We start from the raw sequence: 23,423 nt of genomic DNA on the forward strand, positions 1-23,423 counted from the left end.
CGGCCTGGCCTTAAATGTCCCTTTTTTTTTTCTTCCAATTTTTCCATAAGATATTCCAGTACAGGTGGTATTTGGTTACATGTGTTAAGTTCTTCAGTGGTGCTTTGTGAGATTTTGGTGCACCCATCATCTGAAAATGTCCCATTCTTAAACAAACATTTAATTTTTACTTGTTAATGTATATCATTAGGGACTCATGTCTCTATTTTATTCAATGGTTTATAATGTATTACTCTTATTATTTATTTTGATGCAAGTTGTCTCTGATTTGTCTAATGCCAGCCTCTTCAAGCTGACTCCTGTGTCCTTTTGACAAGCCCTCACCATGCTGAGAACTTCTTGCTTTCTGACATGAAAATATATTCCAGGTGGCCGGGCACAGTAGCTCACACCTGTAATCCCAGCACTTTGTGAGTCCAAGGCGGCACATCATCTGAGGTCAGGAGTTCAAGACCAGCCTAACCAACATGGAGAAACCCCATCTCTACTACAAATAAAAAATCAGCTAGACGTGGTGGCGCATGCCTGTAATCCCAGCTACTCAGGAGGCTGAGGCAAGAGATTGCTTGAACCTGGGAGGTGGAGGTTGCGGTGAGCCGAGATGGTGCCATTGCACTCCAGCCTGGGCGACAAGAGTGAAACTCTGTCTAAAAAAAAAAAAAAAGAAAAAGAAAAAATAAAATATATTCCAGGCTTGTCTTGTATTTCCCCTGTCTCAGCCCTGAATCAGCCATTCCTCTGAAGAGCCACGGTTCCTTTTAATGGAGAAAGGTATTTATCAGCTAGGTGTGCTCATTGCTATTGGGGTATTGCATCTCCCAAGAGATCTCACTGGACAAAACTAGCCAATATAACAGCATGTGTATTACAAACTTAATGGCTTAAAGCAACACAAATTCATCATCTTCTAGTTCTGAAGGTTAGAAGCCCTAAAATCAAGGTGTCAGCATGGCTGTTCTTTCTGGAGACTCCAGGAGGGCATCCCTTTTCTTCCATTTTCCAGCTTCTAGAAGCCGCCTACCTTCCTTAGCTTGTGGCCCCTTCCTCCATTTGCAGAGCTACCAGCATAGTATTCTCAAATTAACATCTGTCTCTTTCACTTCTGCTTCTGTTGTCGTATTTCCTTCTCTGACGCTGACCCCCCTCCCTCCCTCTTTTTTTTTTTTTTTTTTTTTTTGAGACAGAGTATCACTCCCACTGCCCAGGTTGGAGTGCAGTGCTGTAATCACAGCTCATTGCAGGCTTTACATCCCAGGCTCAGGTGATCCTCCCAGCTCAGCTTCCCTAGTAGCTGGGACTACAGGCGTGCGCCACCATGCAAGTCTAATTTTTGTATTTTTAGTAGAGATGGGGTTTCACCACATTATCCAGGACGGTCTCAAATTCCTAGGCTCAAGCGATTCTCCCATCTCGGCCTCCCAAAGTGCTGGGATCATAGGCGTAAGCCACAGTGCCCGCCCTCTGCCTCCTTCTCATAAGGACGCTTGTTATTATATTGGACCTACCCAGATAATCCAGGATAACTTTATCTCAAGGTTCTTGACTTAATCTTACCTGAAAAGTCTCTTTTGCCATGTAACGTAAGATGTTCACAGGTTTTGGAAATTAGGACACAGGCATCTTTGGGGGTCTATTATTCTACCTTCTACAATATGTATGTATGTATGCATGCACACATTTCTATATTTATTTCTATATCTATATAAATATATTGAAGACCGTAACATCACTTAGATACTTCCAATTTCAACTGGACAACTACAGGGTTAATTCCAGATTTCTGTTTCAATATTTGTGACTCCCTCCTCCAAAAATGGGAAACCTGGCTTTCATTATCCTTAATAAGTTACTTATTTGACTAATCTCTATGTAACTAGTGTCCTATTCCCCTTCTGTTCTCTTACCCTGGGAATGTCCTCCCACTCTGCCTGGACTCTGAAACTTTATACCCAGCCACCCTTCCATGGGGACACCCTCTTCACTCCACTGGGATTCTGCCACCCCAAGCCAGGCTGCCCCTGCAGGAACACTGTCCTTTCCTGTTCAGTCTCTGACACCACACAGCAACCAGCCCTCCTGTGCAGACACTTTTCTCACCCTGCTGGGGCTCCAACACCCAGCTCTGGACCACGGTGGCTTCCCTCATTAGTCACAGATGTTATCCTGCTCTGCCCCACCTAAAGGCTTTAGCACCAAATTGCTGAGAGGGAAGGGAAGGGAAGGGAAGAAAATTCCAAATGACATATTTTTGGGAGTGAGAAAGGGGGCACTGAACCTTGATCCAAACAAGGATGGGAAATGTGGAATGCTGAGCAGGGAGAAGCAGGGAGATGAGGTGGAAGTTAGTACACAATAGAGGGCTTGGGGCTTGAATAAATATCGGCTATTGGAGTGGGTCCCTGTTCTTGGGCCTGTTTGCGTGTTTGAGGACTCGACTCATATTTTTCTGGGCTGAGAATGCTGCCACCAGCCTGGAGCCTCATCAAACCACTTTTTATTAAAAAACCACCCGTTGGCTCCTGTTGTTTTTTATGCTGATTAAGAACACCGACTTGGCTAAATGAACAAGGGGGCTGATTGTTGCTCTGTCTCTTGAAGCAGGAGAGGCTTTTGATCGAGTTGAGTGGGAGTTTACGTTTGAGGTACTTTAAAAAATGAAATTTGGAGATAAGCTTATGAACTGAATTTGAACTTTATTTTAAGCTCATTGAACAGAAATGTTTTAGATCCCTTTAATCTGAAAAAGGCCCATTGCAATTGCCCTTTTAATCTCTTATTTTTCTTTAAGATAAAGCTTCTTCTCAAATTGCTTACTATTTATCTACGTACTGAGAAGGGAAAAATAAACTTAAATTTAAAGATGTTTGGATATTTTTCTTTCTCCGAGGATAGGAAACATGGCTCGGGTGCCTTCTGTCTCCACCCTGGCACCCAGAGCAAGGATGTTGCTCATTAGTGACTAAGTAGGACCAGTGTCTCAGGTGGCAATCTGGGAGCAAGCTCAGCTTCACAATGGGGGACTGTGGGTTGGTTGCACAGAAAGCAGAAGCTTGTGGGTTCTAATCTCAGTTCCTCCATTGGCTTCTGGGTGGCTTTAGGTGAGTCATTTAATTTCCACATGTTTGGTTGCCACATCTGCCACATGGAGCTAATGATGCTCCTCATCCACTTGTTTCACAGGGATGTTGTAAGGGCTGATTAATGTGCAGGGTGGCCAAACACTGCATATGTATGATGAGCTAAGAAAAGTAAGATAATGAGCCCAGAAACCGTTTCAAATTAGGGGTGATCTTTTCCTTTAGGAATGAGCTATGCTTATGATGCTGATTTTTTTTTTTTTTTTTCCTGAGTCGGAGTTTCACTCTTGTTGCCCAGGCTGGAGTGCAGTGGTGTGATCTCAGCTCACTGCAACCTCTGCCTCCTGGGTTCAAGTGATTCTCCTGCCTCAGCCTTCTGAGTAGCTGGGATTACAGGCGTGTGTCACCATGCCCCAGCTAATTTTTGTATTTTAAATAGAGACGGAGTTTTCCCATGTTGGCCAGGCTGGTCTCAAACTCCTGACCTCCGATGATCCGCCAGCCTCTGCCTCCCAAAGTGCTGGGATTATACGCGTGAGCCACATGTCCAGCCTTTTTTGTTTTTGTTTTTGTGTTGCACTCTGTGGCCGGAGCTGGAGTGGGGTGGTGTGATCTCGGCTCACTGCAACCTCTGCTTCCCACGTTCAAATGATTCTCCTGCCTCAGCTTCCCTAGTAGTTGGGATTACAGTCGTGCGCTACTGTACCTAGCTAATTTTTGTATTTTTAGTAGAGATGGGGTTTTGCCATATTGGCCAGGCTGGTCTCAAACTCTCGGCCTTAAGTGATCCGCCCGTCTCAGCCTCTCAAAGTGCTGGGATTACAGGTGAGCCACTGTGACCAGCCATAGCATTTTTTTTGACCATTTCTCTGTCTTATTAATTTAACTCATGCTATTATTAATTATGTACATAATAATATGTTTGGCTTAACATGGATGTCATCATTCACTTCAATATATTTTTGTTTGCTTCCTATGTGCCTGACACTCTCTGTATTAGAATTAAAAACCTAAGTGAAAGCCAAATTATAGGAAGGTCAGGAAATGGGAAATAGTTATGAGCAAATTCGTGCTTATATTTCTTTTGTTAACTCTGAAGATTTATTTGTTTGAACATACACTTCTGCCTGGTGGCTCACACCCGTAATCCTAGCACTTTGGGAGTCCGAGGCAGGCGGATCACCTGAGGTCAGGAGTTTGAAACCAGCCTGGCCAACATGGTGAAACCCAGTCTCTACTAAAAATACAAAAAAATAAGCTGGGCATGGTGGCACATGCCTGTAATCCCAGCTACTTCGGAGGCTGAGGCCGGAGAATTGCTTGAATTTGGGAGGCAGAGACTGCAGTGAGCCGAGATCGTGCTACTACACTCCAGCCTGGGCGACAGAGCCAGACTCTGTCTCAAAAAAAAAAAAAAAAAAAAAAAGCCGGGTGCAGTGGTTCACGCCTGTAATCCCAGCACTTTGGGAGGCTGAGACGGGTAAATAATCTGAGGTTCGAGACCAGCATGGCCAACATGGTGAAACCTGTCTCTACTAAAAATGCAAAAATTAGCCAGGTGTGGTGATGGGAGTCCGCCTGCGTCGGACTCCCAAAGTGCTAGGATTACAGGCATGAGCCACCGGGCTGAAGTGTAATCCGAGCTACTTGGGAGGCTGAGGCAGGAGAATTGCTTGAACCCAGGAGGCAGAGGTTGCAGTGAGTGGAGATCACACCACTGCACTCCAACCTGGATGACAGAGCAAGACTCCATCTCAAAAAATAAAATAAAGTAAAATAAAATAAAATAAAATAAATAAAATAAAATAAAATAATTAAACATATCTGAGAAAAGCTGAGCTGTGGTTTCCTGAGTATTGATAAAGGATAAATATTAGTTTTTGAAAGGAAGGGCTCCCCAGTAGCCAACTTCTAGAATGACAGTCCTCCTAAAGACATCATCTTCCACTTAATGAATTTCCATATAGCAGTTCCTTGCTAAAAAGGACATTAACCTAAATTAGGCTTGCCCATTTACTGTGTCAAGCACATATTAAAAATGAACATAATCGGCCAGGCGTGGTGGCTCACGCCTGTAATCCCAGCATTTTGGGAGGCCGAGGCGGGCAGATCATGAGGTCAAGAGATCGAGACCATCCTGGCCAACATGCTGAAACCCTGTCTCTACTAAAATTACAAAAATTAGCCAGGCGTGGTGGCAGGCGCCGGTAGTCCCAGCTACTCGGGAGGCTGAGGCAGGAGAATCGCTTGAACCTGGGAGGTGGAGCTTGCAGTGAGCCGAGATTGTGCCACTGCACTCCAGCCTGGCAACAGAGCAAGACTCCCTCTCCAAAAAGAAAAGAAAAGAAAAAAAATTAACGTAATCAGTATATCCTCAGAATAGGGAAGTTAAACCAGATTGCACATGAACTGAAAACTAATCTGAAAATGATTATTTCATACTCCTGAAAAACCCTTATTTACGTGCATGTGGAAATAACTGGTCTTCACAGCATCCTCCTACCCCATGCAGATGGTCACTGTGTTCAATGGCACTGTCTTTGAACATGCTGTAGCAGGAAAGCTTCATGCTTTTATATCAACCAGGGCTGACATCTAAGTTCAAAATGTCAAGGGAAAAGTAAAAAACACAAAATAATACAAAACAGAGAGGGAAATAAGGTTTTGGCATCTTTGTTTCCAGTTGTTGGCTTTGGCTCTGAGAAGGGCTTCTGGTTGGCGGCTGTAGGGAAAATTTTGGACTATTTTCCACAGACTGAACAGGCCACATGAAATTTCTATTATTACTTCAATCTTGGCTGACTCTAGCAAAACTGACTGCCTTATATCCCTTGTCCTGGAAGCATGTCGTTTCTAAGGGTAGCTGTAGTTCATGAGAACACCCCAGAGCCTGTTTTAGGACTATTACCTTTTAGAGATGAAGCCACCTCTTATGGTCTTCACATTTTCCTGTAGCTGCTGTTTCAGGGCAATCAAGACCAGCCTGATCTTCCTATTCGAAAACGAAAACTGTCATAACTATGGCAGACACCAATAAGCCCTTAAGTCAGAAACTAGATACAGTTTTATAGAATTGTAACATGCAGGAGTAGCACCTCAACATTTTTTTTTCTTTTTTTTTTTTTGAGACAGAGTCTCGCTCTGTTGCCCAGGCTGGAGTGCAATGGGGCAATCTCGGCTCACTGTAACCTCCACCTCCTGGATTCAAGTGATTCTCCTGCCTCAGCCTCCCAACTAGATGGGATTACAAGCACCTGTCACCATGCCTGGCTAATTTTTGTAGTTTTTAATAGAGACAGGGTTTCACTAGGTTGGCCAGGCTGGTCTCGAACTTCTGACCTCAGGTGATCTGTCCGCCTTGGCCTCCTAAACTGCTGGGATTACAGGCATGAGCCACCGCACCTGGCCACACCTCAACATTTCTTTCTTTTTTTTTTTTTTTTTTGAGACGGAGTTTTGCTCTTACTGCCCAGGCTAGAGTGCAATGGCGCAATCTTGGCTCATGGCAACCTCCATCTCCCAGGTTCAAGGGATTCTCCTGCCTCAGCCTCCCAAGTAGCTGGTATTACAGGCATGTGCCACCATGCCTGGCTAATTTTGTATTTTTAGTAGAGACAGGGTTTCTCCATGTTGGCCGGGCTGGTCTTGAACTCCCGACCTCAGGTGATCCGCCCACCTCGGCCTGGGTGTCAGTTCTGTAGGCAACTCCCATGTGGAGAGCTTGATTTTGCTTCCCAAATCCTATTTTCTTCTCTAGTTAAGGTGGAAGGATGAGGCAGGATAAATGATCACCTTGGGATTTAAATAGAACCCATGAAGCTTCAAGTGTTTAAAGGTGATTTAAAAAAAAAAAAAATGTTATATGTGTCTTTACGTGTTATAACCTTAGGCACTGAAAAAGCTTGAGAGACCTGTGGTCTCATCCATTGATGTTCATGTTCCCTGACCTCCTAAGCAAGAGGAAGGACTTGTCTGTTTCTCTAGACTTTAGACCATGTGAAGTTCACTCTATGGTGTGCCAGAGGTTGAAGTTGATTGAGTTCTGTTTTTCTTAGGATCCTGAGCTTCAGGAAAATAGCATTTTATTCAGGGGGCAACTTTGCTTTTGAAATTGATTTTTGTTTCTTCCAGCAGAAGTCTTACAGCCTTGAGATCTATTAAAAATGGAATAATGAGGCCAGGCGCGGTGGCTCACACCTGTAATCCCAGCACTTTGGGAGGCCAAGGTGGGTGGATCACCTGAGGTCAGGAGTTCGAGACCAGCCTGACCAACATGGAGAAACCCCGTTTCTACTAAAAATGCAAAATTAGTCGGGCATGGTGACATATGCCTGTAATCCCAGCTACTCAGGAGGCTGAGGCAGGAGAATCGCTTGAATTCGGGAGGTGGAGGTTGCGGTGAGCCGAGATTGCGCCATTGCACTCCAGCCTGGGCAACAAGAGTGAAACTCTGTCTCAAAAAAAAAAAAAAAAAAAAAAAAAGGAATAATGATAATGACGGAGAAAATGTCTTTATATAAATTGGTGGATAGAAAATTGGGCCAAGAAAGATCCAGGATTCCAGAGTGTTCTGACTTTGCTACTGGTTCATTCATTCAGTGACCTCAGGCAATTCTGGTTATTATTTCACAACTCAGTTTCCCTGTCTGTAAAGTAAGAATCCTGACATTTATTATGCAGGTAGTGTGGCAAGTTGGCTGAGAGCATGGGCTGTGAAAGCAGATTGCCTGGTTTGACTTCTGACTGTCCCACTTCTAACTGTGATTCTGGGCAAGCTACTTATCTCTATGCTTCGGTTTTCTCATCTGTCAAATTATTATTCTCATAATAATAGTACCTACTTCATAGGATTATTGTGGGGAATACGTGATGATATAAGTAAAATGCCTGACACGTTGCACCTAGTCAGCATTAGTGCTAGTATTATTTTACTTATCTAGAGTTCGTATTGATATTATTATCATAACCTAATCAAGGATACTGAGATTCAAAGAAGTAGAAAACTAAGGACAAATAGAAGTTTGTCTTGAATTTACTTAAAAAAAAAATTAAGCCCAAGCCACTTTATATAGGAGCCAAGATTTCAAGAACGTTTGCAAATGTAGAATCACTGGAAATACTTTACACCTATCTCCACATGACATAAGCAAACATTCAAGGAAGAAGCGGAGTGCAGCAAGGCCAGAGAGCAGAGTGGGAGGTCCCTGCCTCGGTCAGCAGGTCCAGGGCTAAGCCAAGGCATTTGCAAAATCTCCAGCAACATCCTCATAACAATTATTTTAGGTGGCATCTGGATTTTACAAACATTAATTAGTTACTTGGAGAAAGTGTGGGCTACACCACTCCCTGCGCTGGGTTAGTTGAAGTACAGATACATGCCTAGAGATGATGAATCCCGAAGTGTTCACTTACAGAGAAAGGGAGACTCAAGGCCATGGAGATAAGGCCAGAAGTCAGAGGAAACCTGGGCTTCATTTTAGTCTCATCTTCTGTGAGCTGGCCTTTCTCCATCTTTTCAGGCATATTTTCTGCTTTTCCTCAGCAGGCCCCTTCAGCTCTGCTTCTGCTCTGCCTCTCCAGCGTCCCATGGTTGTCCCATGCTCAGGCTTCTACTCATGTTGGCCCTATTGGAAAGCTTCCTTTCGTCATCCCGTTGTTATATTTTAATCATTCTTTAAGGCCTTGCACACCAACTTCTCTCTCCATACATTTCTCCTTACTCTGCTGCTGTCATGGTTTATCTTGGCATCTACAGGAATTATATAGTCAAAATATGTTGTTCGTTTCTTTCTTTCTTTTTTTTTTTTGAGACAGAGTCTTGCTCTGTCACCCAGGCTGGAGTGCAGTGGCACAATCTTGGCTCACTGCAACCTCTGCCTCCCGGGTTCAAGTGATTCTCCTGCCTCACCATCCTGAGTAGCTGGGATAACAGGTGCACACCACTATGCCCGGCTAATTTTTGCATTTTTTAAAGTAGAGACAGGGTTTCACCATGCTGGCCAGGCTGGTCTCGAACTCCTGACCTTGTGATCTGCCCACCTCAGCCAATATGATGTTCATTTCTTTGCTATAGCCATAGCACCACATCCCTGCAAATGATGAATACATTCTTTCTTTTTGTCCTTTGTTGCACATTTTAAAAATGTCTACAATGTGGCATATCCGTGCTAGCAGACAAATATTGTGGAATATTATTCCCACTTCCTAGATATTTGTTAAAAAATGAAACTTTAAGATACTAAGTTATTTTGCTCAAGGCCCCAAAGCTACTAGGTGACAGGAATGGGATTTAGATCTAGATCTGTCCTTTACCCAATTTTCTCTGTAGAATCTCATGTTTTGAATACAAACAAGGTATTCAAACAAGGTATTCAAAACATGAATAGGTGAGTAGGTAGGAGAGATGGGTGAGTAGGTAGGAGAGGTGGGAAGGATTTAGAAGATCTTGGAGATAAGCTTGACTGAGGAATTAAAATTGGTTACCAGAGGGCTGGGCACAGTGGCTCATGCCTGTAATCCTAGCACTTTGGGAGGCTGAGGCGGGTGGATCACCTGAGGTCAGGAGGTCGAGATCAACCTGGCCAAAATGGAGAAACCCGTCTCTACTAAAAATACAAAAATTAGCCAGATGTGGTGGTGCGTGCCTGTAATTCCAGCTACTTGGGAGGCTGAGGCACGAGAATCTCTTGAACCTGAGTGACAGAGGTTGCAGTGAGCTGAGATCACACCACTGCACTCCAGCCTGGATGACAGAGCAAGACTCTGTCTCAAAAAATAAAAAAGAGAATTTGTTACCAGATTTAGTGGGTGGTTGGATGGGGTGGGTTGGGGAGGCAGCATGTTCAGTACTGAAGAAACAAAGGAATGAAAGGCCAAATGGGATCTCATGGAAACCGGAGGGAAATGGGGCTTCAGGGGTGGCGAAATCTGTCTGACATCCTCTCTTGTGGGAGACATGTTTAAACTTGGCCTGAGTGCTCGCCAGAGGCCTGGTGCCAGGGTGGGAGTTTCCCCAAACAGTCAAGTAGAGAGATCTAAAGGATAAATGTAAGCTTTGCCCTTAGGAAGGAAGAAGGCCAGAGTGGGCTGTTCCTTCAGTCATTGAACCCAAGTGTTGAGAGTGAGACTAGAACCGGGAGACAAAGCTGAGTGTTGGAAGCGAGGTGGATGCTAGAATGGAGTGGAGAGTCAAGAGTAAGTGTCGAGGCAGAGCTTGGGTTCAAGGCACTTTTGATGAACAGAGCTGGTGGGCTGTGGCTAGTTTGAAATGACTTCAAGGAGCAAGGGCAGATCCATGTGGCTTACAGGAACAGAGTTTGGAAATAGAAGAAAATGGGCCAGGCGCGGTGGCTCATGTCTGTAATCCCAGCACTTTGGGAGGCTGAGGCAGGTGGATCACGAGGTCAGGAGTTCAAGACCAGCCTGACCAACATGGTGAAACCCCGTCTGTACTAAAAATACAAAAATTAGCAGGGCATGGTGGTGCGTGCCTGTAATCCCAGCTACTTGGGAGGCTGAGGCAGGAGAATCGCTTGAATCCCAGAGGTGGAGGTTGCAGTGAGCCGAGATTGTGCCACTGCACTCCAGCCTTGGCAACAAGAGCAAGACGTCGTCTCAAAACAAACAAACAAACAAACAAACAAACAAACAAACAAAGAAATAGAAGAAAATGAAAGGCCTTAAATGATCAAATTAAGGGGGCAGAGTTTTTAATAAACTTTCATTCCTGTGACATCAGCGTGAATTGGCCAGGTGGAAAGAGGGGAGGCAGGGAGCAGGACTGTTGGAGGCAGAGTCAGTTAAGGGTGTTTATAGAGTTAATTCATTGGGAGCAGGGGAGATATGGATGAAATGCCCTATCTCCAAAAAGCCTCAGTGTAAAGTGCAATATGTCTAGGAAAAGCTACATTAGATGGGAAGTTTTATGGTTGCCCATTGGAGGGCTTCTGCAGGGAGGCTGAGGGATGTTTTGGGGGCTGTGACATTTGAGGGCTAGATAATTAGTCAAATAAACAGATGAATATTTGTGTCCTTCCTTCCATAAATATTCATCTGTTTATTTGACTAATTTTCTATTGAGCACATACCATTGTGCTAGCTACTGTTGGGCACCAGAAACAGTGGGTCCTAAGACATCAATATCTCCGTGTACATGGACATAGATTTATTATAGTGGGGGAGACAAAGATGGAACAAATAAACATACAATTTAAGTTATAAATTTGGAAAATGAGTGCTATGAGAGAGATGACAGAAGGGTATAATTTAGATTGGGATGAGTGGGGAGGCCTCTCTGAAGAATTCGTATCTAAGCTGAGGTCTGATGGGTGAGCAGGGGTTAATTACAGGCAAAGCATAGGGAAAGAGTATTCCAGGTTGAGGCTGAGCGTTGGGGTTGAGGTTGAGGTGGCTCATGCCTATAATTCCAGCACTTTGGGAGGCCAGGGTGGGCAAACCACTTGAGGTCAGGAGTTCAAGACCAGCCTGGCCAACATGGTGAAACTCCATCTCTAATAAAAATACAAAAATTAGCTGGGCATGGTGGTGGGCGCCAGTTGTCCCAGCTACTCAGGAGGCTGAGGCAGGAGAATTGCTTGAACTTAGGAGGCGGAGGTTGCAGTGAGCCGAGATTTTGCCACTACACTCCAGCCTGGGCGACAGAATGAGACTCTGTCACAAAATAAATAAATAAATAAATAATACGAATTCTAAGTTTTATCTTTATTCCAAAAAAGCCATTAAAGAGCCATGAAATAGGGAAATGATATAAAGAATTTATGTGTTTTTTTGTTTGTTTGTTTGTTTTGTTATTTTTTTTGAGACGGAGTCTCGCTCTGTCGCCCAGGCTGGAGTGCAGTGGCGCGATCTCGGCTCACTGCAAGCTCCGCCTCCCAGGTTCACGCCATTCTCCTGCCTCAGCCTCTCCGAGTAGCTGGGACTACAGGCGCCCGCCACTACGCCCGGCTAATTTTTTGTATTTTTAGTAGAGACGGGGTTTCACCGTGGTCTCGATCTCCTGACCTCGTGATCCGCCTGCCTCCTCGGCCTCCCAAAGTGCTGGGATTACAAGCGTGAGCCACCGCGCCCGGCGATATAAAGAATTTATGTTTTAGCCTGGGCTGCTGCACGGAGAGAGGACTGGAGAGATGAACATAGGAAGATTGATTAAGAGGCTCCTAGAGAAGTCCCAGCAAGATAAGACCATGTCCAGATGGACCAGTGGCAGTAAAGCTGGAAAAGTAACAGTTCATCTGGATTATACAATATTTTCAAGGTAGAATACAAGACTTGACAATATACTCTAACCTCTGAAAGTGAAACAACTCTTCATAATTATGTGGAATGTAGAGCTACAACTGTACAATTTGTTTTGATGCCAAAGTTTCAACGAAAATGCTGAATTATTCTTAACATTTACAAAGAAAGAAAGCAAATCATGTATTTTTTCTTGATGATCCCAGCAAGTTGGTGCATTAGATTATGAGCAGTGAAATCTGATGTTGTGTGCTTCACAATTTTGAAGCTCATGTTCTCTTAGTTGCAGTCATTAATCTCTTGTCTTCTCCAGTTATATTTGTTTATTTAAGACTGCAGGCTGGACTGATTTTACTAGATATGGGTCTCCTTGGTGAGAGGGTCATGAAGGGACAGTGGGGATGTTATGTGAGCTGAAATCATGACATACAAACAGCAAAGAGCAGAGGCTGGGCCCCATCAGGGTTGCTGGATGTCGTATGAGTCCATTTGTGTTTTGAGACAAGCATCTCCTTAGAAAAATGCTTTCTGGCAAAGTAGTTTACAGGCATTTATTTCCAAATTTGGGTAATAAAAACATAATAATACAAATATATAGATGGTCTTAAACTTTACTTTTTTAAAAATTAAATTAAATTTGTTTTGAGATGGAGTTTTGCTCTTGTCGCCCAGGCTGGAGTGCAATGGCACGATCTCGGCTCACTGCAACCTCCGCCTCCCGGGTTCAAGCGATTCTCCTGCCCCAGACTCCCAAGTAGCTGGGACTATAGGTGTGCTCCACCACGCCCAGCTAATTTTGTTTTTGTTTTTTTCTGTGAGACAGTGTCTCGCTTTGTTGCCAGGCTGGAATACATTGGTGCAATCTCGGCTCACTGCAACCTCCACCTCCCGGGTTCAAGTGATTCTCCTGCCTCAGCCTTCCCAGTAGCTAGGATTACAGGCACCCACCACCACACCTGGCTAATTTTTGTATTTTTAGTAGAGATGGGGTTTCACCATGTTGGCTAGGATGGTCTTGATCTCTTGACCTCCTGATCCTCCCGCCTTGGTCTCCCAAAGTGCTGGGATTACAGGCGTGAGCCACTGTGCCTGGCCTAATTTTTGTATTTTTAGTAGAGACAGGGATTCATCAAATTGGCCAGGCTGATCTTGAACTCCTAACCTCAAGTGATCTGCCCGCTTCTGCCTCCCAAAGTGCTGGTAGTACAGGCATGAGCCACTGAGCCCAGCCAGACTTTATAGAGTTTACAAGAGAGTATATAAAAGAGACTTATAAAGAATTCTAACTTATTAAATATGGACAGAGAAGTCTCGTGGATGGAATCTGATGTTGAGGCTGTATGTGTTGAGCCTATATTTTTGAGACTAGGACAAAGCAACAAAAATGGAAATACCTTTTGTTCCCCCTTCCAGCCACTTTTCCCCCACCCTAGCTAAAATCTAGGAAAACATTTCTAAAGGAGGAGCTGGAGGGCAATCCTATCTTATCTTTCTCTTCCCAATGTCTTCCCCCTTCATTCAAAGGGTCTGTGTCTTCAAAAGTAAAACCTTCTAGAAGAGAAGTTCTATGGGAGTCTCTGATTTTCTCAGGATGTGCAATATGTGACAACATTTCACACTTCCCTAATTCAGAGCGTTGGGATGGCAGCAGCGGGGAGCAGGAAGAATTCTAAAAGACTGTGAAAGATGGCCGGGCACGGTGGCTTATGCCTATAATCCCAGCACTTGGGGAGGCCGAGGCGGGCGGATCATGAGGTCGGGAGTTCGAGACCAGCCTGACCAACACGGTGAAATCCCGTCTGTACTAAAAACACAAAAATTAGCCAGGCGTGGTGGTGCACACCTGTAATACCAGCTACTTGGGAGGCTGAGGCAGGAGAATTGCTTGAACCCGGGAGGTGGAGGTTGCAGTGAGCCAAGATCACACCACTGCACTCCAGCCTGGGTGACAGAGTGAGACATCATCTCAAAAAAAAAAAAAAAAAAAAGACTGGGAAGGATAAATATCTTTGTCTTGTCCTCTTGAGACTGCAGTCAAAGATCTGGAAATAGGACACCAAGGCAAACATGCGTGAGTGGAGAGCAGGGCCCCAAGGAATCTTTAATGTTGCTGTAGTACAGACAGACCTGGGTTTGGATGTCTCCTTTCTGAAGGCTCCATGCAGAAATAAAGACAACAGACCAAAGAAGGAGAAGGAGAGATGAAGCCAAGAAGTAAGCAGCAGCAATTCACAGCTGGGATGTAGTACTGATTTATCTCAGACTCAAAGGATCTGAATGGTTCTAACGACTTAACAAAGGGGGTAAACTAGCCTCTTATTGGATGTCTTTTCTATAGTGTTAACTAGAGTGAGAAATCAAGGTATATGTTGTAATTACCAGTAAATAATAGAGAACTTAGTCGAACCAACCTTAGAATGTAATTCATTGTTAGTGAACTATTCAGGGGCTCTCTCTCTCTCTCTCTCTCTCTCTCTGTGTGTATATATATACATATGTGTGTGTATATATATATATATACACACACACACATATATATATATACACACACATATGTATATATATATATATTTTTTTTTTTTTTTTTTTTTTGATTTGGAGTCTCTATCACCCAGGCTGGAGTGCAGTGGCGCAATCTCAGCTCACTGCAACCTCCACCTCCCGGGTTCAAGCAATTCTTCTGCCTCAGCCAAATGAGTAGCTGGGATTAGAGGCATGCACCACTACGCCCAGCTAATTTTGTATTTTTAGTAGAGACGAGGTTTCTCCGTGTTGGTCAGGCTTGTCTCGAACTTCTGACCTCAGGTGATCTGCCCGCCTCGGCCTCCCAAATTGCTGTGATTACAGGAGTGAGCCACCGTGACTGGCTAATTATTAAGAAAAAAATAACACTTTCTTGTTCAGTGTGGTACAATAGATGGAGAAAAGCTAGTCTTTCTTTTTTTTTTTTTTTTTTTTGAGACGGAGTCTTGCTCTTTCACCCAGGCTGGAGTGCAGTGGCGCGATCTCAGCTCACTGCAAGCTCCACCTCCCGGGTTCACGCCATTCTCCTGCCTCAGCCTCTCCGATTAGCTGGGACTACAGGCGCCCGCCACCACGCCCGGCCAATTTTTTGTATTTTTAGTAGAGACGGGGTTTCACCGTGGTCTCGATCTCCTGACCTCGTGATCCGCCTGCCTCGGCCTCCCAAAGTGCTGGGATTACAAGCGTGAGCCACCGCGCCCGGCCGAGAAAAGCTAGTCTTTCTAGTAATCTTGGTTTCGGTTTATTAGCTTTTTGAACTTGAACAAACTCCTGCATGTGCCATGGATTCAGGTTCACTGATGAACCACCACGTAGTAGGTACTTATGGGTAAGATCAAGTTAAATGAATGGAGCCATTTATAGTTTCCTGAGCTTTGATTTTTCTCTTATTATTGTTATTATTCTGAGACAGGGTCTTGCTGTCTTGCCCAGGTTAGAGTGCATGGTGCGATCTTGGCTCACTGTAACCTCTGGCTTCCAGGTTCAAGCAATTCACATGCCTCAGCCTCCCAAGTAGCTGGGATTACAGGTGTTTGCTACCATGCCCAGCTAATTTTTGTATTTTTAGTAGAGAAGAGGTTTTGCCATGTTGGCCAGGCTGGTCGTGAACTACCGGCCTCAAGTGATCTGCCTGCCTTGTCCTCCCAAAGTGTAGAATTACAGGCGTGAGGCACCACTCCTGGCCTGATTTTCTCATGTTAAAGAAGGACATGTAATACTTCAAAGGGTTGTCATGAAAATGATAGATAGCGTGTTTGTTATAAAATACCTGACCAGGGAAGACAATCTGGTTACACAGAACTTTGGAATAACTTCAGTGGTATTGTTGCCCCCAGGCATGGTTTCTTCTCGTCTCTCTTTCCCTCTTTCAAGTTTTTTTTTTGAGACAGAATTTTGCTCTTGTTGCCTAGGCTGGAGTGCAATGGCACGATCTCAGCTCACCGCAACCTCTGCCTCCTGGGTTCAAGTGATTCTTCTGCCTCGGCCTCCCGAGTAGCTGGGACTACAGGCGTGCGCCACCATGCCCAGCTGATTTTTGTACTTTAAGTATAGACGGGGTTTCACCATGTTGGCCAGGATCATCTCGATCTCTTGACCTCGTCATCTGCCCGCCTCAGCCTCCCAAAGTGCTGGGATTACAGGAGTGAGCCACCGTGCCCGGCCTTCCTTTAGATAGATTTTAGCTTTACTGAGGAATGCAAGCAATTCATTAGAAACTGCCAGTCAGAAAGCAGACGCATGTGCTGCCATTGGGCGACCTCTTAATGATGTGCTCAAAGAGTATTTACGTATATGATAAATATGGTGTGTTGTTCTTTGGGGACTTTTAGCCATCTAAACAAATGCTTTTAAACAAACGGGATCTTCCAGCTGTATCCTTTTGTCTCCTTTCTGCCTTTCCCTGTCAGTTTTTGTTTTCTGGCCACCCTAAGCTGCTCTCAGTTCTTGAACACACCACAGCTTTCTGCATCTCTAGCCTTCACTACCTGGACTTCCATCACCTTGCCCTATGCTTTAGGTCTCATTTTAATACCACATCTCAAAGATGCCTTTTTCAGTCTTTCAGGGTAGCTCTGGTCTCTTGTCATATGATCCCATAATTCTCTGTGCTTCCTCTTTCATAATAGTAATCACACCAATTGCTACTTCATGACTATCTTCTCCACTACACTCTGAGCTTCATGATGGCAGAACCTGCCTTGTTCACCATCACATCCTCAGTGTCTGGCACAAAGTAAACACTCAGAGACATTTTTGTTGAATTCAAAGTGGGCTGGGCAGTGTGGCATGTAATCCTAGCACTTTGGGAGGCCGAGGTGGGATGATCGCTTGAGGCCAGGAGTTCGAGATCAGTATGGGTAACATAGCAAGACCCTGTCTCTATTTAAAAATAATAAAAAAAAGAAAGTGAACAAATTAAACAAATGTCTCAAAAAGATTTCAGCACCAGAAGAGATCTTAAAGGTATAGTGATCATATTTGCTCAAACAAAAGGCAGAAATTATTGCCTGGTAAAGGATTTTGTTTTTGATTTGTAAAATTGCTTATAGGAAAATTCTTTTTTTTTTTTTTTTAGACGGAGTCTTGCCATGTTGCCCAGGCTGGAGTGCATTGGCACAATCTCAGCTCACTGCAACCTCCGTCTCCCAGGTGCAAGTGATTCTCCTGCCTCAGCCTCCTGAGTAGCTGGGACTACAGGCACACGGCAACATGCCCAGCTAATTTTTGTCTTTTTAGTAGAGACAGGATTTCACCATGTTGGTCAGGCTGGTCTTGAACTCCTGACCTCAGGTGATCCACCCATCTCGGCCTCCCAAAGTGCTGGGACTACAGGTGTAAACCACTGCGCCTGGCCAAAAATTATAATAAAACTGGAATTTCAAGAATTTTTGGTTATATATTTAATACTTTGCTTTTGTCAAAGATATGACAATTATTTGGCATTATGATAATCAGGAAGCATCTGGCATAAATGCTCTTACACTTAAAGTAATCTAGAGTTCAATAAAATAAAAATCTATGTAGTGGGTTAATGTTTTTAAAATATTAACAGGTATTTTTCATTTTGGTAACTCCTAATTTCATGTTACCTCACAGTTCTTGATTCTAGAGCCAGACAGCCTGGGCTCAAATTCTGTCTCCGCCACTTAGTTCTTATTGATTTTTCTTTTTTTGAGATGGAGTCTTGCTCCGTCACCCAGGCTGGAGTGCAGTGGTGTGATCTCAGCTCACTGCAACCTCTGCCTCCCAGGTTCAAGGGATTCTCCTGCCTCGGCCTCCCAAGTAGCTGGGACTACAGGTGCCCACCACCATGCCCGGCTATTTATTTTTTTTTTTTTTTATATTTTTAGTAGAAACGGGGTTTCACCGTGTTAGCCAGGATGGTCTTGATCTCCTGACCTCATGATCCACCCGCCTCGGCCTCCCAGAGTGCTGGGATTACAGGCATGAGCCATCGTGCGCAGCCGGTTCTTATTGATCTTAAGGAAGTTTCTTAAACTCTGCCACATTTTCACTATTTGTAAACCGGTATAAAGTAGTATCTGTTGGTCAGGCTTGGTGGCTCACATCTGTAATTCCAACACCTTGGGAGGCTGAGGTGGGAGGATCGCTTGAGCCCAGGAGTTCAAGACCAGCCTGGGCAATATAGTGCAACCTTGTCTCTACGAAAAATTTAAAAATTGGCCAGGTGTGGTGAGCTGTGCCTGTAGTCCCAGCTACTGAGGAGCTGAGGAGGGAGGATCAGTTGAGCCTGGGAGGTCAAGGCTGCAGTGAGTGGTGATCGTGCCACCGCATTTCAGCCTGGGCAACAGAGTGACACCTTGTCTCAAAAAAAAAAAAAAAGTATCTATGTAATAGAGTTACTTTGAAGGTGGACTGAGATAATACATGTAAAATTACTAGAATGGTGGTTGGCACGTGGCTATCAATATATATTATTTTATTATTACTGTTATTATCCTGAGAGCAGTCACACCTGAAAACAAATAGTCATTGCTTAGCTTTGCATTTTAAAATGGTTTTAAAAGTCTGTATTTAAAAACCTAATAAGTCCAAAGTCTGTAACAGGGCAACATCAGAGAAAATGGTGAAGTAAGGGCTTATGAAAATTCTTTCCTCTGTGAAGGCAGCAAGAAAACTAAAAAAGATTGTCAGAATAAATTTTTCTCAAACTCTGAAAATTAATCAAAGGTTTTCAGCTATCCAGGGACATTTATTCAGGTAAATAATGGAGAACTTACTAGAAGTTTCTTACTAGAAAACAGCTAAATCTCAATTAGAAAAGTGAGCTTTGGGGCATTTTAACTTGTTCTATTCCCATCCTCTACTCTCCAGCCCATGGCAGCCTGAAAGCCAAGAGCTCACAATCACAGTGATAACCAGCAGTGTGGTAGCCATTGGAGTGGGCAGAACAGGGTTGTAGCGCCTTTAATGCCTTATTCAAAGAATATTGTCATTATCTGATCCATCTGATGGTTCTCTGGAAGACCTATTTACAAGACTGTCTTTATTTAACCTAACTTGGGGCTGATCCAGTGTCTCTGCAGAAGACCTTTTCCCCCTGAGATGCGGTTTTGTTGAAAATATTTAAACGTGATTGTTTAGCTAGTTGCCTGAGGTAATGGATAACAGCTGGGGCAAACAATAGGTTAAACAAAAAGCTTAAAAGGAAAAACTGAGGAGTGAGATGTTTACAGGGATTTTGAAAAGCCCTGGCACATTTCCGGGGAATTTAGAAGGTCATGTGCATGTGTAGGGCTCTGTGCATGCTAAGAGTTTTAGAGTAAGTAGCTAGGCAGACATGAGCAGGGCAGGAGTGGGCCTCCCACCCCACCAGGAATGTCAGGCAACCATCAGGTGATGGTCAGGTAGTTGTTGAACTGTCTAAAATAATAATTGGTTGCAGCCAGTGCCAGGGAAAGGCCGGCTCCCAATAGACACAAAACACCTGAAACCGGTGATCAGCAGCTTCCTGATAAGATCTCAGGAGCTAGGCGAGTAGGCTCAAGCATGCGCACTAAGGGGCAAAATGATGAAGTTTAGCTGGTATATGACATTCCTTTAGGAACACTCGACTGGTAAGGGAAAAATGCCTCAAATAAACATGTGCACAACTTTAGTAAAGACACTGTGCGTGTGGCCCCTCCCAAGTGCTGGCAGGCCACTGCACATGCAGACAGCCCACACTAAGAGAAAAATCAAGGGAGAAGAGATGCAAAACCCCAGAAGCATGCCAACGTACAACCCCCAAGTCAAAGGTCAAACAGTGCACTTGGATCTCTGAAGTCTCCTGCTTGTCCTCCTTTTTGTTCCTGCTCTAAAACTTTTAAATAAACTTTCATTCTCGCTCCTGCTCTAAAACTTGCCTTATATCCATCAGGCGAATTATTTTGTCTGAGGAGGCAAGAATTGAGGTGCTGCAGATTCGTATGGATTTGCTGCTGCTAACAAGAGCTGTGTGTATGCTCGGGAAAGACCTGAGGAAACCTTAAGCTGTCACCTCTGGCTGACCTTGAGGCTCTACAGAAAGTGAAGCCTAAGGCAAAGTTGTCAACTGCCTGGCTAAATATTGAAGGCAGCCCCAATATGCACACAGAGCCCCTCAGCAAAGACTGGGAGAAGTATCCATTCCAAAAGTGTAAGAAAATCTCTGTCCAATCACTAGAGGAACACTGAGCTAACTGAGCAGAGACTTACCAGCCATACATAAAAAAGAATACAAATTTTATTTTATTTTGTTTTTTTGAGACAGAGTCTCACCCTTTCGCCCAGGCTGGAGTGCATGGCATGATCTTGGCTCACTGCAACCTCTGCCTCCCAGGTTGAAGTGATTCTCCTGCCTCAGCCGCCCGAGTAGCTAGGACTACAGGTGTCAGCCACCACACCTGGCTAATTTTTTATACTTTTAGTGGAGACAGGGTTTCATCATGTTGGCCAGGCTGGTCTCAAACTCCTGACCTCAGATGACCCACCCACCTTGGCCTCCCAAAGTGCTGGGATTACAGGTGTGAGGCATCGTGCCTGGCCTCAAGAATACAAATATTAAAAAATTAGTTCTTAAAAGTCACTAAACAACAGCAAATAGAAACCAGCAACAACAAATCCTGAGCAGGGCAAAGAATATAATTTCCAGAGTTACCACATTTTAAATTTATATTTTATATTATTTGTGTTTTATATGTCTAGTTTAGTGGTTAACAAATATTTCTAGACTTTCAAATAAAAAGTATGGCCCAAACACAGGATAAAAAAAGTAATCAACAGAAATGTTCCCTGAAGAAGCTCAGGCACAGGACTTACTAAAGACTTTAAATCAGCTTTTTTTTTTTTTTTTTTTTTTGCATCCCTGGGTGGGCATGATCTAAACCACCTACTTTAAAATATGTTCAAAGAACTATAGTAAAGTATGATAATGATGTCTCACCAAGTATAGAATATCAATAAAGAGATAGAGATTATTTAGAAAAAGAATAAAATAGAAATTTTAGATGTTAGAAATATAACTGAAATGAAACATTCATTAGAAGAGCTCAACAGAAGATTTGAGTAGGTAGAAGAAAGAATCAGCAAATGTGACAATCAACTGAAATTTTTCTGTTTGATGAACAGAAAGAAAAAGGAATAAAGAAAATGAGCAGAGCCTTAGAAACCTGTAGGACACAATCAAGCATGCCAACATATGCACACTGGGAGTTCCAAAAGGAGAGAAGAGAGAGAACTATGCAAAAGAATACTTGATAAAATACTGTCTGAAAACTTCCCAAATTTGATGAAGAGTCTGTAGCAGATACAATGACCTAGGAGCCAAAGAGTTTTTATTTATTTTATTTATTTATTTTTTTGAGACAGTGTCTCACTCTGTTGCTGGACTGGACTGCAATGGCTCACTGCAATCTCTGCCTCCCAGATTCAAGCAATTTTCCCACCTCAGCCTCCTGAGTAGCTGGGACTACAGGCACACACCACCACACCTGGCTAATTTTTGTATGTTAGTAGAGTTGGGGTTTCACAAGTTGGCCAGGCTGGTCTCAAACTCCTGAACTCAAGTAATACACCTACCTTGGCCCCCACAAAGTGCTGAAATTACAGGTATGAGCCACCGTGCCCGGCCATCAAAAAGCTTTTAGTTTGCAAGAGCCAGGGTTTGGAAGGAGAGATGTGCCCCCTCCATCATTTCTTTCCTTTTTTTTTTTTTTTTTCTTGAGACGAAGTCTTCTCTGTCACTCAGGCTGGAATGAAATGGCACAATCTTGGTTTGCTGCAACCGCCGCCTCCTAGGTTCAAGCAATTCTCCTGTCTGAGCCTCCTGAGTAGCTGGGACTACAGGCACCCACCACCATGCCTGGCTGATTTTTGCATTTTTAGTAGAGACAGGGTTTCACCATGTTGGCCAGGCTGGTCTTGAACTCCTGACCTTAGGTGACCCACCCACCTCGGCCTCCCAGACTGCTGGGATTACAGGTGAGAGCCACTGTGCCCGGCCCCTTCATCATGTCAATTTAAGACATACCATTTACACATGGCATGAAGAAGCATGTCTGACGATGCCAAACGCTTCCAGCCTGACAGAAAAGGTATAAGACTTCTTTCTGGGCTAGTTTGAAGGGCTCAGAGATAAATGGAGGAGCTAGTTGAAGAGAAAAATTAGAGTTGAGATGTTACAATGGGACTTTGCACTCTACAACCCTTCTCTCAAGATAAAAATTCTCATTACATATGGATAGAAAACAGAAAACTTAGAGGCATGAGGATTCCTCAATCCATCTGGAGCTCTGGGAAGAGTGCCCTCGGCCATTCTGGGTGGGGGTGGGAGGGTGGTCACAATAGAGACGAAGGGAAAGTGCAGTGTGTTTGGGTGAAGAGGATATGAGAGAGGTGGCTTGCTCACTCATGCCCCACCACCCTCACCCCCCTCCACCAAATGTATTCCTCCATCCATGGGGCTGGAATATGTCTAAAAGTTATTTTCCATGTCTTAGCGGGACCCAGAATGAGTACATAACTGAGGATGGGTGTGTCCATCAGAGGGTCGCCATGGTGTGAAATAATGAGACCTCAGAGTAGAGGTCATGGTAGAATAGTTTAGCAATGGGTAGGATAAGAGATGTGGCTGAATGGTGGAGAATCAACAGTACCATTGTGAGACAAAGAGAGAAAGACCACCCTGTCTCCAAGCAGTCCTGGAGCACCAAGCAGCAAAGAGGACAGATTATCTAAACTTGACCTTGACCACAGGGTCTGCACAAGCCACACCTCAGGAAAGCTGGTGAAGAGGGAGATAACACATGGAACAATGCTCCCCTGATGCTAGGATGATATGTAACCCCCCTGGAATTTAGATTAGTTTGGGAAGAAGAGGAGGTAAAAAAAAGTGAAAGAAAAATAATCTTTTTTTTTTTTGAGACAGAGACTTGCGTTGTTGCCCAGGCCCGGAGTGCAGTGGCATGATCTCGGCTCACTGCAACCTCCACTTCCCAGGTTCAAGCGATCCTCCTGCCTCAGCCTCCTGAGTAGCTGGGATTACAGGCGTGCGCTACTACTCCTGGCTAATTTTTGTAATTTTTT

This window comes from Nomascus leucogenys, chromosome 3, assembly GCF_006542625.1.
Source record: "Nomascus leucogenys isolate Asia chromosome 3, Asia_NLE_v1, whole genome shotgun sequence".
Taxonomy (NCBI): Eukaryota; Metazoa; Chordata; class Mammalia; order Primates; family Hylobatidae; genus Nomascus; species Nomascus leucogenys.